Source organism: Heterocephalus glaber, unplaced genomic scaffold (assembly GCF_053883595.1).
Source record: "Heterocephalus glaber isolate CG9 unplaced genomic scaffold, H.glaber_assembly_v1.0 deba00000071, whole genome shotgun sequence".
Lineage (NCBI taxonomy): Eukaryota > Metazoa > Chordata > Mammalia > Rodentia > Bathyergidae > Heterocephalus > Heterocephalus glaber.
The window spans coordinates 8,246,481-8,261,221 of NW_028258137.1; the positions used below are offsets into that span (position 1 = coordinate 8,246,481).

At 45.4% G+C, this 14,741-nt stretch overlaps 1 protein-coding gene across 4 annotated transcripts in view; it reads right to left on the reverse strand.

Annotated features, from left to right (window-relative positions):
- The window catches only part of Wwox (WW domain containing oxidoreductase), a 930,576-nt gene that overhangs the window by 352,881 nt on the left and 562,954 nt on the right, over positions 1 to 14,741 (reverse strand). For 2 of the 4 annotated variants that reach the window (XR_015450909.1, XR_015450905.1), the window contains exon 8: positions 1 to 14,741. This exon is cut by the window's left edge and continues 116,865 nt beyond it; it is cut by the window's right edge and continues 271,338 nt beyond it. The exons of the other annotated variants lie outside the window; for them this stretch is intronic. The gene's annotated coding sequence lies outside the window, so the exon portion shown is untranslated. 4 annotated transcript variants of the gene reach the window in all.

A 14,741-nucleotide genomic window follows, 5' to 3' on the forward strand; every position in this document is an offset into this window, starting at 1 on the left:
TATAGTACTTGCCTAGCGTGTTCGAGGCCATAGGTTCAATCCCCAGCACCGAAAACAAAACAGAGAGAGAAATTACAAAGAAAAATATCTAGGAAACAAGAGCATGAAAGAAGTAAATCAGAATATCGGGCAATATTTATGCTTACACTTTTATAACTTTAGTTTACAGAACTTCTAAGGAAGAGCTTTGCGACTTACTGGCTTATACTGGGGAACAGCTTACCACAACTTCCTGAACTGTCAGGCCATCTGTAGACAGAAACAGGGGGTTACATGTGTGCAGGGGCATGTGCTTTCTCTGGAAGGGTTGGTTGTGGCTGTGACATTCTTGATAGAGACAGGACCCAGACTTTGGCCAAGAAAGCATTTGGGGTTTTGAACATCTCTCTCCATCTAAATCAACCTGCAGTAGGAAACCCTTCAAGTGTTTGCAGCTGAATCTTTGCTGTTCTTGGCTTTCCCTTTGCTAGTCAGCTGCCCCTGCACACCATTTAGCAAAGGAAGGGAATGGCAGGTCCTATCAGAAAGGACAGATTCTGCATGGTGATTTATATGGAAGGCCAATTCTGTTCCTGCAGGGGACTCTCAGTTTGGAGCCCTGCAAATGCCTAGAAAGATGTCCAGAGTAACCCTTTCTTGGGTGTTTTTGCAGCCAGGGGGTAACGACTCCTTCAGAATCATGACCTGCACACATCCCATACCTCTACCTGGCCACCGCTTTCCTAGCAGAAACTCAAGAGCAATGGACTTGCCTTTGTGCTGAAAGCACGTGACATTTGTGGAAAACACAGGCCTTCCCTTGTGTTCCCCTGAAATACTGTGGCTTTTTTCTTTCTATTTTTTTTTGTTTGTTTGTTTGCCATGGAACAGTGAACATTTACACAATCATTAAAATTGCATCTACCACCATATTTTTCTCCTTCTCAGTTTTAATACATTTTTATAATTGCATTGAAGATATTCTAACCCTGTTTTTAGTGCAAAGATAAAATTTATGAACCATGATAAATGTATCATCTCAGCCAACCCGAAGGATAACAATGTACATGGCGAAACCCAGTGTCCGCTCCCTTCGGCTCGTTTTAGTGGGGTGAAGGGAAGAAGGGGTCACTGGAACCCTGATCTTCGAATTCCAGACATGCAGGAGGGCCCCCACTCCTGCTTGAGATCCAAGAGGCTTTCAAGGACAAATATTCATTCCTACAGAGATCTTTCTAACATATGTGATTGCAAGTTCAACCAATGTGCATCTTTAATTTTTTCACTTTGGGTGTAACTGTGGCAGCTTCTGCCGAGCAGCACAGCCAAAGACAGTGGATTAGATGTGTTCTCCCAATGACGCATCCACTTCCCCCTTTCCTTTGTCTTTTTCCATATTTCCTTTAGCGTGTGATTTTAGAAGACATGAAGAGAAGGGAAAGGAGGTAGCTGCAAGCAGCACAAACTAAGTGCCAGAGAAGCCAGAGAATCCGGTGTTCAAAGCTAGGCCGGGTCTTCGGGGAGCTCTGTGACCTTGGACAAAACCCCGGCCCCTACTAACACTCTGGGCCTCGCTGTCCTGCTCCAGATCTGGAAAGGAACTGGAGTGGAGTTGTGAGCTCTTAAATGAGATGTTACAAAAATGTTATTGAAAACAAAACAAAATATCTCCAGGTTTCAGACTGGATCACTGGGGAGAATATCATCTTCACAAGAAAATCTTAAACATTGAATTCTTAAAAATCCAGCAATCACTTATGTCTGAACATGCATTCACGAACCCAGGTGGACACCAGGAAGTAAAAAGGAGAGATTTTTGTGAGTGGCTACCTGGGGATTTTCATTCCTCCTTGCCAAGTGTACCTTGCCCCTGAACTCTGCTGAAAAGAGACAGGGACTAACTCCAGGTGAACTTTTCTTCATTGCCTCCGCTTTTCTTTAGAAAAGCAGAGTTTTAAATATTTCCTAACTTTACATAATAGCCTTGCATGAGACACAAATGCCAGGGACCATAATGAAGTGGAGGTAATCTACACAATTTAAAAACACTTATTGTGACAAAATGGATTGACGAGGTATAGGCGATACAAGCTCACATAAATGAAATGCATCCCACTGGAAAAGCATTTTGCTCGCATTGTCATTTACAGCTCCTGAATTAATAGACCAAGAAAGGCACCACCAGCCCCAACAAAATGCCATAAAACCCCTGGCAGCTAGTGGTGTCTCAAACTTTAATTCCCCTGGGGAGAAAAGGACACAGCCTAATCTGTATTCAGTCCTGACATTGGCCGCATCTGATATGGAACATTAGCTTCTAAGTCTCTCAATAGACTAGTGTCCTTCAGTTTATATTACTTTATGTTAATAGTAGAAAAATTACACACAACATCATTTATCATTGTTATACTCTGCTATACATCCCATAGCTTATTTTAATATATTTATTTACCCCTGAGATGGTGAGAAATTAAAAATATATATGTTTCAAGAAAACCCCATAGGGAAAGAATCACTGTAAGTCTCTTACACACACACACACCTCCCTTCGGGTGGGGAGGGATGTACTATGGAGCTGAGCTTGTGAATGATACGATGCCTTCTGCCTAAGGACACAAGTACAGGATGTACACAATAATTCCCAGGTCAGAAAGAAATCACGAAATGTGGCACATTAATGATAATATACCTTTTGTTCCCTCATTTCCCTAGTTTTTTCATTTGTCAATTACCTCTTGGTGTCCCTCTGGCTCTGTGATTAGCTTTTCTGACATGTGACCTCTAACTAGAGAAAAGCAAGATTTTTTTTTTCCTCCCCCTTTTGAAAAGCACCATCAATCTAAGCCTGACGCCTACTCTTTTTGACCCTACACACCCAGAGCCTAATCTCAGTTTCGGTTACAGTGACAAGAGAGCCATTCCTCAACCCACAGTCTTCATTTCTGTACCTCACGGACACGGGGCTGTGGGCTGACACAGGCACCAGCCTCGTGTCACAACCCTTCTGCTCGGGTCCAGCTGTCCTCTCGTGGCCCTTAACTCGGGCATGCCATCCATCTCTCTGAGGCTCAGTGTCCTTACAAACAAAGGACAAGTTCCAATTCCATGAGCTAAGATCCTTCATGGCCCGAGTGGTTCTTTTGACCACAGAGATGATGATGTGGTATTATTTGCTCCTTATTTCAGTCCCATGTACTGACAGTTCCATTCCCGGAGGAGCTCACAGGTATTCTGGAATACTGATGTGACCGGAGGCTCAGGCTGGAAAGGCAGCCAGGTGGGAAGCAGAACAGAGCCTCTGTCATGTGATGTGGCACCCTTGACTTGACACCATGCTGCCTGGAGAGATCTCAACAAGGAGGGCAATGGGAAAGGATCCATGTTAGGAATTTGTGGGAATGCTACAACCTTGTGTCTGTCAGGGCTACCTTTTTATTTCTGATTTTTATTTATTTACTTTACCATTTTAGCACTTCACAAATGCATACCTTGTATAATGCAATGCATGGTTATCAGATAAAGCTCTTTAACTTTGGCATCCTACTGAGGTTGGAGGTGGCTGTCTTGGGACATTTCTTCCCTACAGCAGGTGCTCTTGGTAAGGGTCTCTCACATCGCACAGATTATGTTATTTTATCCACACTCAAAAGGGTAGGTAGGGCAGTACTATTTCCTCAGTTCTATTGATAAATTAATTTGAGATCGAAGACACTTACTGACCAGCCTCAGTTCACAAAGCAATGAATGGCTGCATGGCTGAGCTGGGAATAGAAGCATACTTTGGCTCCTAGCCAAGGGAAGGCTCTAATACACTGCAGTGATACTAATAAACACATATATTTGTGATGAATAAGAACAATAATTTTTTCCAAAAGGCAAAATAAAAATAGTGTCATTTACAGAAGACCACACAATTTAAAAGCAATATAGTAAGCAATCAACACTAGATAGCAAGGCAGAGGAGGCAAAGTGTTTGCTGAAACATTTTCCTTATCTCCCAGAGGCACCCTGGACTACATTTCCCAGGCACCTTTGCAGCCCAGTATCATCACATGATGAACTCTGACCAATAGAAAATGGAAGAAAGTGATCTCCCTGATTTATTTCCTAGGAGTCTTGTGCTTTGTCTTCTCCTGATGGCTGGATTTTGAGGATCCAGTGGAAGAGGTGGAGGCTCTAGGGGGTGGCCAAGCACAAAATGTCAAAGCCTGTGTCCCTGAATCACCAGCTGCTGAATGTCTGCAATAATTGTTACTTGAACAAGAAATCAACCTTAGTTCTGGCAATTGTTGGTTACAGCAGTTAGCTAAACTTTATGAAAGGTAAAAAACATTCTAGAATGAAGGCAAAGAGTGTTTCTAAATGTGGTAACTGGAGAGACAGCAAGAATCATTTTCATTGCCAGCCTAAATTACTATATGGAGCCTCTGAATAGCCACAGGGAGGTATTGGGAATCTTTAAATATAAAAGGCTCTCTGCCTTTCTTAAATGCCATCTTATTTTCTTTTTCATCAGTTATGTTTCATTTTATTTACTTAATTGAGCCTTATTTTTAATTTCATTTGGTAAGTAATAGCAGTAATAATAATACTAATAGCAGCCAGTATTTACTGGGTACTTACTATAGTCCAGCCACTTGATTTTATTTACAATGTCTCATTCCATCCTCAAAGATATTAGGCAGATGTCATTGTTGTCCCTATTTTATAGGTGAGGAATATGAGTTTGAGAAACATAAGAAATTTGCCCACTAGACTGAATTCCCAAAACTATGTCCAATGTAGGCTGAGTATTTCTTAAGTAAAGAAATGATAATTCAAGAGCCAGGATAAAAAAACAGTGTTAAATTGGCAAGTGAGGCCTGGTGCTTTCAGAGAGCATTTTCCCAGACCCCTATGTGAGAAGAAGACCCCTGAATTTTTTTTTTTTGAGACTGGGTCTTGCCAAGAAATCCAGGATGGATTTGAACTTACTATGTAGCCCAGGCTAGACTTGAACTCATGATGATCCCCCTGCCTTAGCCTCCCAAGTGCTGGTATTATAGGCATGGGCCACCATAGCCAGCAGAATTCTTTTTTAGAACCCTGAAGACTCAGTAGTGGCCTAAAGGCTCAGGTTCTCAGTTGTGTCCAACCTATAGCTCAAGGAAGGGGACAGATTGGGTAAGAAGGAATTGCCTTGGCCCGTATATAAAATACATAGTACAGTTAATGTATATAAGTAAAAAAAGCCTTCCTTTTATAAAATAGTTTTTATTATAACATGTCTGCAGTCAGTGGGCTGCAGGCTGGACACACTGCAGATTTTGTGAGCACACAATAGAGATGGAGGTTGAAGAAAACTCTGTTGCAGTCAGGTGGTCATCAGAATTCCAGGGCTCCTCCGCTCCTCTTCATCCAAGAAGCAGCCAGACAGACAGGAGGGCATGAGCTGAAGAGCCAGCTCCCAGGGCTTGGGATTCCTGGAGGCAATGCCTCTATTTCAGATCTTGGGTAAGTTCTATGGAGTAACTTCCCTCAGTGTCCTCACAGGTACAAAGAAAATATCTGTGAAGGGTACATGGAAAAAATCCTGCAAAGCACTTACCATGCTATCCGGTGCCTTTTGAACACTCAGTAAGTTTAAACAGCTATTACTATCATTGTCAAGACCATCCCCATCAGCTCTCCAGCACCAGCACCATCTTCCCCAAACAGGATCTGCTGAACCACAAATGTGCAGAATTGGGGCTTGGCTGGAGAAACTGCTAGCCCTCAGTCAGCCTGAAGACTCCAACTCCTACTTGTGAGGGATTTCTCAAAATGTTTTAGGGTGGTGATGAGATTAGTTGGTCCACCAAGGGTTTTTGCAGTCGGCTAGGCACAGAGCTAATACACAAAGGGAAAGTCGTTTCTTGGTTGCTGACCAGCCGAGGGCAGACAGGTGCCAGCAGCCACAGTGCCAGTCTGAGCCTTGGGCTTGCACCTTCTGCACTACACAGGGTCAGCCTGGGCTCACTGCCCAGAGGCATGGGGCTGTACCTGTGATCCGAGGATCACCAAGATAGTGGAGCTGGTAAGAACAGCAAGAGTACCCGTGTGACAACAGGAGTAATGACAGTAGCACTTATAACGTGCCAAGGGCTCCCTGTGGGCAGGCTTTGCTCTGACCACATGAAGACCTCACACCAGCCCTACAAGGTCGATATTAGTCACCAGCCTGCTGGATGGGGAAATTGATATTAAGAGAGTTTATGCATTTTTTTCCAAGGGGACACAGGTAGAAGGATTTATCCTTTGGCCTGCTATTACAAAATGTCATAAACTGTAAACAACAGAAATGTATCCCTCACGCTTCTGGATGCTGGGAAGTTTGGAATCCTGGCACCAGCAGATCCAGGGTCTGCTGAGGGTCACTTCCTCCTGGATCCCTCCCTGGTCTTCTTGCTGTGTCCTCACACGATGGCAGGGGCAAGGCAGTGCTGTGGGGCCTCTTTCCCAAGCACATGGATCCCACTGGGAGGGCTCCGGCCTCAGACCTAATCACCCCCAAAGACTGCCTCTTACGAGATGAACTCAGAGCGGCACAAACCTTCAGGCCACAGTCATCTTCCCATCCAGCCCTTGGTCAGTCAAAGGCCCAACTCCCTAAGAATTGTTCTATATGGCTTGGGGCTTTCTGAGCCCTTCCTGTCTCATGTCCTTTTCCATATCAAAATGACATTGTTTCTGACGTGGATTCCTCCTAGGAACTCTTCTAGGTAATGTTTATCCCACTGCAGGGAAAAACTGCATTTCTGAGTAAAATCATAAGTCATTTCCATAATGGCTGAATTGTCTGAAAAAAACCTCACAACTGTTGGTGTTATAAGACCACACTGCATAATATTTAAACAATAAAGGTTACCTATCATACATTAGGGCGGTGTTTTGTGCTAATAATCAATTCATTTCATCATTATGGGCTAACGACTTGCAAATTTTTATTTAAAAAATGAAGTCATATCTGGGTCTCTAGAAGGCAAAATTGGATTAAAAAAATAAGGAAAGTGAATGTTCAGTTTGTATTCTTGAGGGGAGGGCAATGTGCTGTACCATCCCAAGATTGAGGAGTAGATGGAACTGCATTTTAACTGCAAGCAGGAAGGGAATCAGCAGCTCACAGGAATTAATGATGCCGCCTGGACACCAAAGGAGGAAAAGATTCCCGGCTGGGCAGCCAGGGTCTCTGCCGGGGTGGAGCAGTGTCTTTCTTCTGGAGCTAAGTGCTCATTATTCTCTTACCCATGCCTTCTGCCATGCAAATTGCAGTGCCCCTTGCCCGTATGATTTGCTTTAGTCCAGAAAGAAGCAGAGCGACAGGGAGCCGCTTCTGGGTTTCCTGTGTTTCTATTTTCCGTTTCTACCCTTCACGTAAGAAGGACACACCTGGGCTAGTGCAGCCCACAGCAGCCATTCCTCAGCCACTTCCTGAGCAGGGAATTTAGAGGAGCTAAACCAAGTTCAGTGACAATCAGGAGATGGTGAGAGTGGAATCTGCTGCCATATGCCACGGAGGTTTTACAGTGGTTTGCTATGGCAATGGCTAACTCATGTGTGGAGTAGCCTCTCTCCTTTGCAGTGGGTTCACTGGTCTAGACGTGACTACAGGAAGCCTGCTGCTTGCTTCTGGGAGAAATGCCCTGCCTCATGGAAGGCTTGGAAGAGGAGGCCCCTTTCAAGATTACCTTAGGCTCTTTAAAGGAAACAGTGCTAGAGTGATGTGATGAATTGACCACTGTGGGTACAGAGTTTCTCTGGGGGGATACGAATGTTCTAGAACCAGATTGTGATGAAGTCCGCATGACCCTGTGATTGTGCCCTTTTATTGTTTATTTGTTTGTTTTTGTACTGGGGATCAAACTCAGGTCCTTGTGCTTGCGCAGCAGGCAGTGAAACCACTGAGCTAAATCCCCGGCCCGACTGTACCCTTTTAATGGGCTTCTTATAATGTCTATAAATTATATCTCAAAAAAGCTATTAAAAAGAAAAAACCTAAATTATATAACCTTACAGTTAAATTATACTAAAAATAAAAATATTGAAAACGACTTAAATTATTATTATGCTTTACTATTATCTAGGTTTTTAAGGTCTATTGTGTGTGCCTGGTAGAAATAATATATAAGGATACACATCTTTTTCTAAGTCCACATTTCGTGACATCATGCAATTTAAAATTGTCCATGGTGGAATCATTTATGCGATGGAAAGAGACAATCCCTACGAATCAGGGTGTGATTCATACTTCCATTGAGTGCCTAGACTTAAGAAAATGATGACGCAAATGTTACCAATGGAGATGAAACTAAAAAGTATGTCATGTCTATAGACGCTTTGTTATAAACAGCATAAAATACTGGAGAAATACAGCACAGAAGTTGTGTCAGTATGAGTAAGTGAAGTTCCCACACACATCTTAGCTGTTTCGCTTTCACCTTCCTCGCTAAAGCAAATGAAAACATCAAGCAATATTCATTTTGGAGACACACACTGCAATCACACACTGCAACAATGGTTTGGCAATGGATGCAGTAGTATGGCAAAAATCTGCAAAAAGCAACTGGTGAAAATTATCACGCATTTATCAGACAATACTATGTATAGTATCAACCTTTGTGAATTATGGGCCACACAGGCTTCATGCTTGCAGTTTGTACTAATTTCATGTGTATGTGCATATGCATACAGGCATGGTTTGTTTATTTTTTTTCCCGAGCGCCGGTTGCTAAACATTTACCAGCACTCCACTGGTTGTGGGGTTGTGTATTCCAGCATGAGATCACCTTGCACCCCTAGAAACAGCCTTAACCAAATTTCTCTTTTTGCAGCTGCTGCTCAGAGAAACACTCTGAGCAAGGAGCTGAAAGCTGCTGCTGAGAAGAGAGAGTTTCTGCAGCTGAAGGTGGCACCTGCCCCCGGAGGCAGGAGGAGCCAGCATTCCCGCAGCCTCTTTTGCCTTCACAGGGAGCAACCGATGGAGAAAGAGACTTCATCTTACTTTGCTTAATTCTTAGACAGCCAGTCACACTTGGTTATTGTTTTTAGTTTTACATACTAGTATTGAATTATTTTTATGGATGTTATTTCTCAATTAGTGTGTTCCCTGGAGACAGCACAAGCCTCCAGAACTTAGCTTCTCCCTGGCTGTAATCACTGCTGCCACCGGAGCTGCCGGGAGCTGGTTTGTTACTCTGGTTCCTCCTGCCCAATGATCCAGGGCCTCCCCAGCAGCTACTCCACCAGAAATGACTTTCACTGTGGGTCACAGGCTGTGAGGATGTCCTTGGGCTTGACCCTCAGGAGCACTGCTGGCCGTGAGGATTCCTTGGCAGTTCTTGGGACTGGCATGGGTCTTTACAATCAAAGTCAAAGGCTGACCTTGGAGTTACGGAGCTCCAGTGTGGATCACTCCCAGGCTGTCATCAGACTCTCTGCCTCATAAGCCCATAGGTGAAGGCAGCTAAAACCATCAACAGTGGTAACCACTGACATTGACTAGAAGCCTGGCAAATACCAGAGTCTCTCCTAAGCACTGATCTCATTTAATCCCCACAACAAGTCTTTGAGGCAGTTACTTCTACTCATTTCCACTTGGTAGATGGGGAAACTGAGGCTCGCAGAATGGAATTTATTTCCTCAAGGTCCCAGGCCTGGCAGCTCGCCTCAGAGTCAGCACTGTCATTCACACTGGTCACCTCCAAGTGAGTCAGAATGTCACTCACCAGCTGCCTGGGGGCTCCTGGATAGGAGCCAGGGAGAGTCACAGAGTTCACAGTTCTCACTGTTCAGGTCCACTGAGGAGACCACAGGCAGTGTTCTTATCAGGGTCATGAAAGGAATCAGGGCTTGACCCACCCCCATTTCTGCCTGTACTCTTCAGCTTATTTTGAGCCTCAATTTCTTCACCTACAAGAGGAGGATGGTAACATCTTTGAGTTGTGAGGATCATGTGATTGGATGATTTGCATGTGAAATGGAAACAGCAATGTCACTGACCGCACAGTGTGTCCTTGCAGAGAAAAAGCCAAAGATACTGCAAGGGACAAAGCAAGTTCTCAGTACACAGTACCCACTGATATCAACCTCATCATCAACACTGTCAACAGCAACATCATTGTGTCATCACTGTCATCATCATCACTGGTTATTTAAAAGACGTTTACATCTTTGCAAAAGACACGGGATATGCTTGCCGCATCCTTGGTTCCCTCCTTTGTCTCCCGCTGTCCAGCTTACAGGCAGAGGCCCCTGTCTGGCTGCTTCCTGTCTTCTGCCCTGTCGTGGGACTGCACAATGGTCCTCCTCCTCAAGGCCAGGCTCCTGGGCTTCTCTATCAGCCCAGCCTGTCTGAGGTTACTGCAGCATCACAACCATAAATGCACAATGCCATGAGCACTATAACTAGACCTCAGGGAAGCCTGTGGACGTCTAAATGCTTGCGGATGAGAAAGCTGTTAAGTCCAGTGCCCACACCCTGTGATTTTGCAGCCATAAAAGGTGGATCATTTCTCATTCATATAGAGAAGTGGCTTTTTCCTTTTTTTCCCTAAGAACTTGGGCACAGCTCCTCATGTGAGTAGAAATAAGCATACTGGTGGTGCCAACCACACCAAGATTAGCTGACATTTGAAATATCTTCAGGACATCACACTTGGTCTGATTCAGTATTGTAACCCAAATGCTGTGTTGGCAGAATAGCATGGAATTGGTCTGATATGTGATACATCTATGTCTAAATAAGTCCAAAGAGCCGTTTTAATAGATATGAACTAAGTTATGAGAGAGAAAAGAGCTTTGGATCACTGTTTAGTTGACAATGTTTTTCCCTATCTTAGCAGAACATAAAACCACACATCCTATACTTGATGGCATCATATCTTCATACAGTACAGTATCTGAGGTCTTTGTGATCCCATAATAATGTGGCTGAAATACCTTAAATTGCATATACAGTTCCATGGCAATTGAAGAAAAAAATGGAACACAAAATAAAATAAGATATAGAAAAGAAAGACTGGAAAGAAAAAATGTAAAAGGTAATGGAGCCTGGATCTGGGAGGTGCAGTAAGGGTCTCCCAGGTTGGTGAAGGAGGAGAATGCATTGCTAACTTCCAGGCCATCACTCTGGAATCCAATCACCCAGGACATGGGTGACTTTCCCTCCCTACCCTAGGTTAGGTCAGGACTTTCCAGAGCACTGCCAGATAGGACATGGCCTAGGATAAGGGGGTGGGGGGAGCCTGCCCTCTCTCCTGGACCACTGAGAGGGGAAGGGCTGCCAGAGGCTGCACCAAGAGCAGTGCTCAGGGCCAGAAAGGAAAGGAGAGGGAGCAGCAGGATGCATGGGAGCTTCCTGTACCTGAAAGCAAGGACAGCAAGCACTGCAGGGGAGAAGCAAAGAAGCCACAGAGGCATTGGGTAGAACTGGGCAGGACAGTGGGACAGGGCAGGACAGGGCAGGACAGGTGGGTGGCATAAAGAGGGCATGAGCGGGAAGGGCAGTGAAGAGGGAAGTGAAAATAAATGAAGGTGGTGACCTGTGTCTGCTACCAGATGTGCTGACCTCATTGATTTCATTCCCCTACCCCGCCAAAAGCAGAGTAACAATAAGACAGCCAGGTGCCCGAATCTGCTGGTGGATTAAGAGATCAGCCTTGGGAACCATATTGCTTGCGCTTGAATCCCCTGCCTCAGTTTACATGTGAAACAAAGACAGTAGCAGCACCAGGCTGCGAGGCTGAGGTGAAGATTCAAAGCAGTATCACCTGTGAAGAGCCACGAACACTGTGTGAGGCAAAATAAGTGCTCAGGACATGTCACCCACTGGTAACACCATCACTGTCGTCACTGCCACCATCAGCATCACCACTATCATCATTCTTTTTATACAGAAAGTAACATCTGGGTCTTTGTAGAGGACTAAATAATGGTTGGGGATCAAGTAAGTAGGGGAGGATGGATATGTTTCAGCAGGAAGCACACAGGGCATGGACTCCTTGGCCCTGGGAGGGGCTCTCCACCTACATCCGGGAACCCCGGGTCCTGAAATGGAAGGAGCCCTTGTGTGGATGTAGCTTCCTTCCAGGGAGGGTGGCGGATGGTGAGTGGGGCTGGAAGGGGAAGTAAGACTGGGGAGGTCCCGGGGGCAGACAGCAGGTGGGCACAGATTTCCAAGATCTGCAACCCAGCTCCTTTTCTCTGTCCTTCCAGTTGAAAAATGAGATGCAGAATTTCCAGAATAGCTCTCTTTAGAGCCCCATGCTCAGTTAGTTACCAGCGGACATTAAAGAAGCCTGAGGCATCACACATGGGGTCTGGAACAAGCCGAGGGTCCCAAAGCACCCACAGACACCTCGGCTGTGGTCAGTGTGTCATGCTTTCCCTGTCTTGTCTTTCAGAGATGATAGCATTTGACTCCAGAATGCTACCCCCTAGTTGTAGTGGCAAAAAAATCTTCCCGACATGGGGGGGTGGCCGGGGAATCCTGGCAGTCCTAGAGTGGGACCTGCGCCAGCCTGAGGTCATGGGCTGTCATCTGCACACTCAGCGTTTGCTCTCTGAACAGTCAGATGGGTCTTTGGAAACCATCACTGGATTCAGCCACTGCACTGCTGAAAGCCCTTCAGTGGCTTCCTTTACCCCTTTCGAATAAAGTCCTAGCTGGCACCCACCACTGTCCCCATGCCATGTATGGGCTGCTCTTTCATTGTAGCCCACGAAGAAGCCAAGCTCTGTTCTGCCTGGGGACAAGGAGCTTGTCTTCCCCGTGCTGGCAGTGCCCAAGACCCAGCCCCACGGAGGCTGCTTTGGCTTAATCCATTCAAGGCTCACCTCATTGAAAGGGTCTTGTCGGCGTTCTTCTCCCCTCCACTCACTCCCACAGGCTCTGTGCAATGTCTTTATGGCACTCACCCCGTCCCTATTTAATCTGGCTGGCTTACTTGCTCCTTGTCTGCTTCCCCCTGGTTACGGAGGTCCTCTTAAGGTAGGGGCCTCTCTGCACTTGACTCCTTTATTATTTTATTCCAGTGCTTAGTTTTCCATGACAGCCAAAGGATGAGAGCTCCATAAATCAATCATCTAATCAATCAGTGAATGAATGAGCCTACCAATTCATGAATGAGTGGATATGACCCTAAATTTCTGAGATGTGGAAGGCAATTCTCCTTAGGATCCCTGTCCCCTAAGCCGCCCCCCAATCTCCAGAGTGAAGGGAGGGTCCTAGGTGACTTGTCTTGGGAGAGGAAAGAGTCCTAAGAGTCTTCAGCAGCCAAAGGGGCTGAAGAGGAGGAGAGTCAGGGAGAATCGCCTTAGCCCAGACTGTAGGACCCCAGGTGTCAGAGAGAGCCTTGAAATGTCTGGAACGCTTAACATTTTACTTATTTCAATAACCAAAAAATTAAACAAAACAAAAACCAAAGAAGCACACACTGAGTTTCTACTGATTACTGCACTTTCTGTATCCAGAGATCCTGACATCGAGGAGATGCAATTTAACTGGAAAAGGCTTAATCCAATGGCTCTTGATGACTGCTCTGTGGCTGTCATCCAGAACCTCGGTTTGAAGGCACAGCAGGAAGGACAGGGTCAGGAGAAACTGTTTGTTATGTCCGTCTAGTTCCAAAAGGTCCTGTCCTTTCTCCTTCCGTAGGACCAGAGGGGATAGAAAATGAGAACCTCGGTTTAGATTCCACTTCTGCAACCAACTTGCTGCCTGGGACAGGAATGTCTCTTACACCCTGGTTCAGAGAACAGGCTTCTGAAGCAGATTGTGAGGGGTTCCAGTTCCATTGCTGAGTAGCTGTGTGACTACAGCCAGCTACTTACACTCTGTACTTCTACACTTCATTCTTAGCATGGAAATTATAATGCACTCCACTCCCGGAGTGGTGGGGGGAACCGACCTACAGAAAGTGCTGAGCACAGATCCTACACAGTGAGGAACCACCCTGGCCATCCTCAATCGCAGCAGCCCCTTTTCTGTGCCCTAACTCACTTAAAAAACAAGACACTTTGGAGCCAAGTTGTGTTTTCCAATGGTGCAATGTGTAGGAGAGATAATTTTAGGTGACACTGTGATCTTTATGAATTCCAGCTATTACATTCCACAGGAAGATTAAGTTCATTGGTTTAAGTCAGACCTGTCAACTCCCCAGAATAGCTGCAGACCTCAAGTAGGATTTGGAATGAATCAAACAGGTTACTGCCAGGGGAAACAGGAGGATCTATCCCTGTCAGTGGCACCTTGTGGACAATGAACACTGCTGGGGAAACATGGGTGTCTCTTGGTGCCCTCTCAACGACAGTGCAGAAATGGCGGAGGCCTGGGACAGCAAAGCAATCATTCACAGGCTTTCTCAGAAGCCTTCCTTCAAGGCAGTCTGTAAAGCTTCCTTTGAAGACTCAGACAGGAGGGAGGAGAAGGTGAATGATACTCTTATTTCACGTAATGAGAAGACACAGTGGAGAAGGTGCTACATAAAATGACTCCGAGACCACACCTTGAATTTCACACCTTGAATTTCTGTTGTGTTCTTCTTCTCAGAAGCTTTGAACCCTCCCCCAAATTGAGAAATGACTTGGCCTCGTCTTCACAGTCATTCAGAGACCAGGATTAGGCACCAACATGTGACACCCAGGTCAGCAACACACTCATCAATCACACCCAGGTCGCACATTACATAAACAGGGGTGTATTTATTGGCTTGTGGTCTTGCTGTCACCTCAGTCCTTCCCTGAGT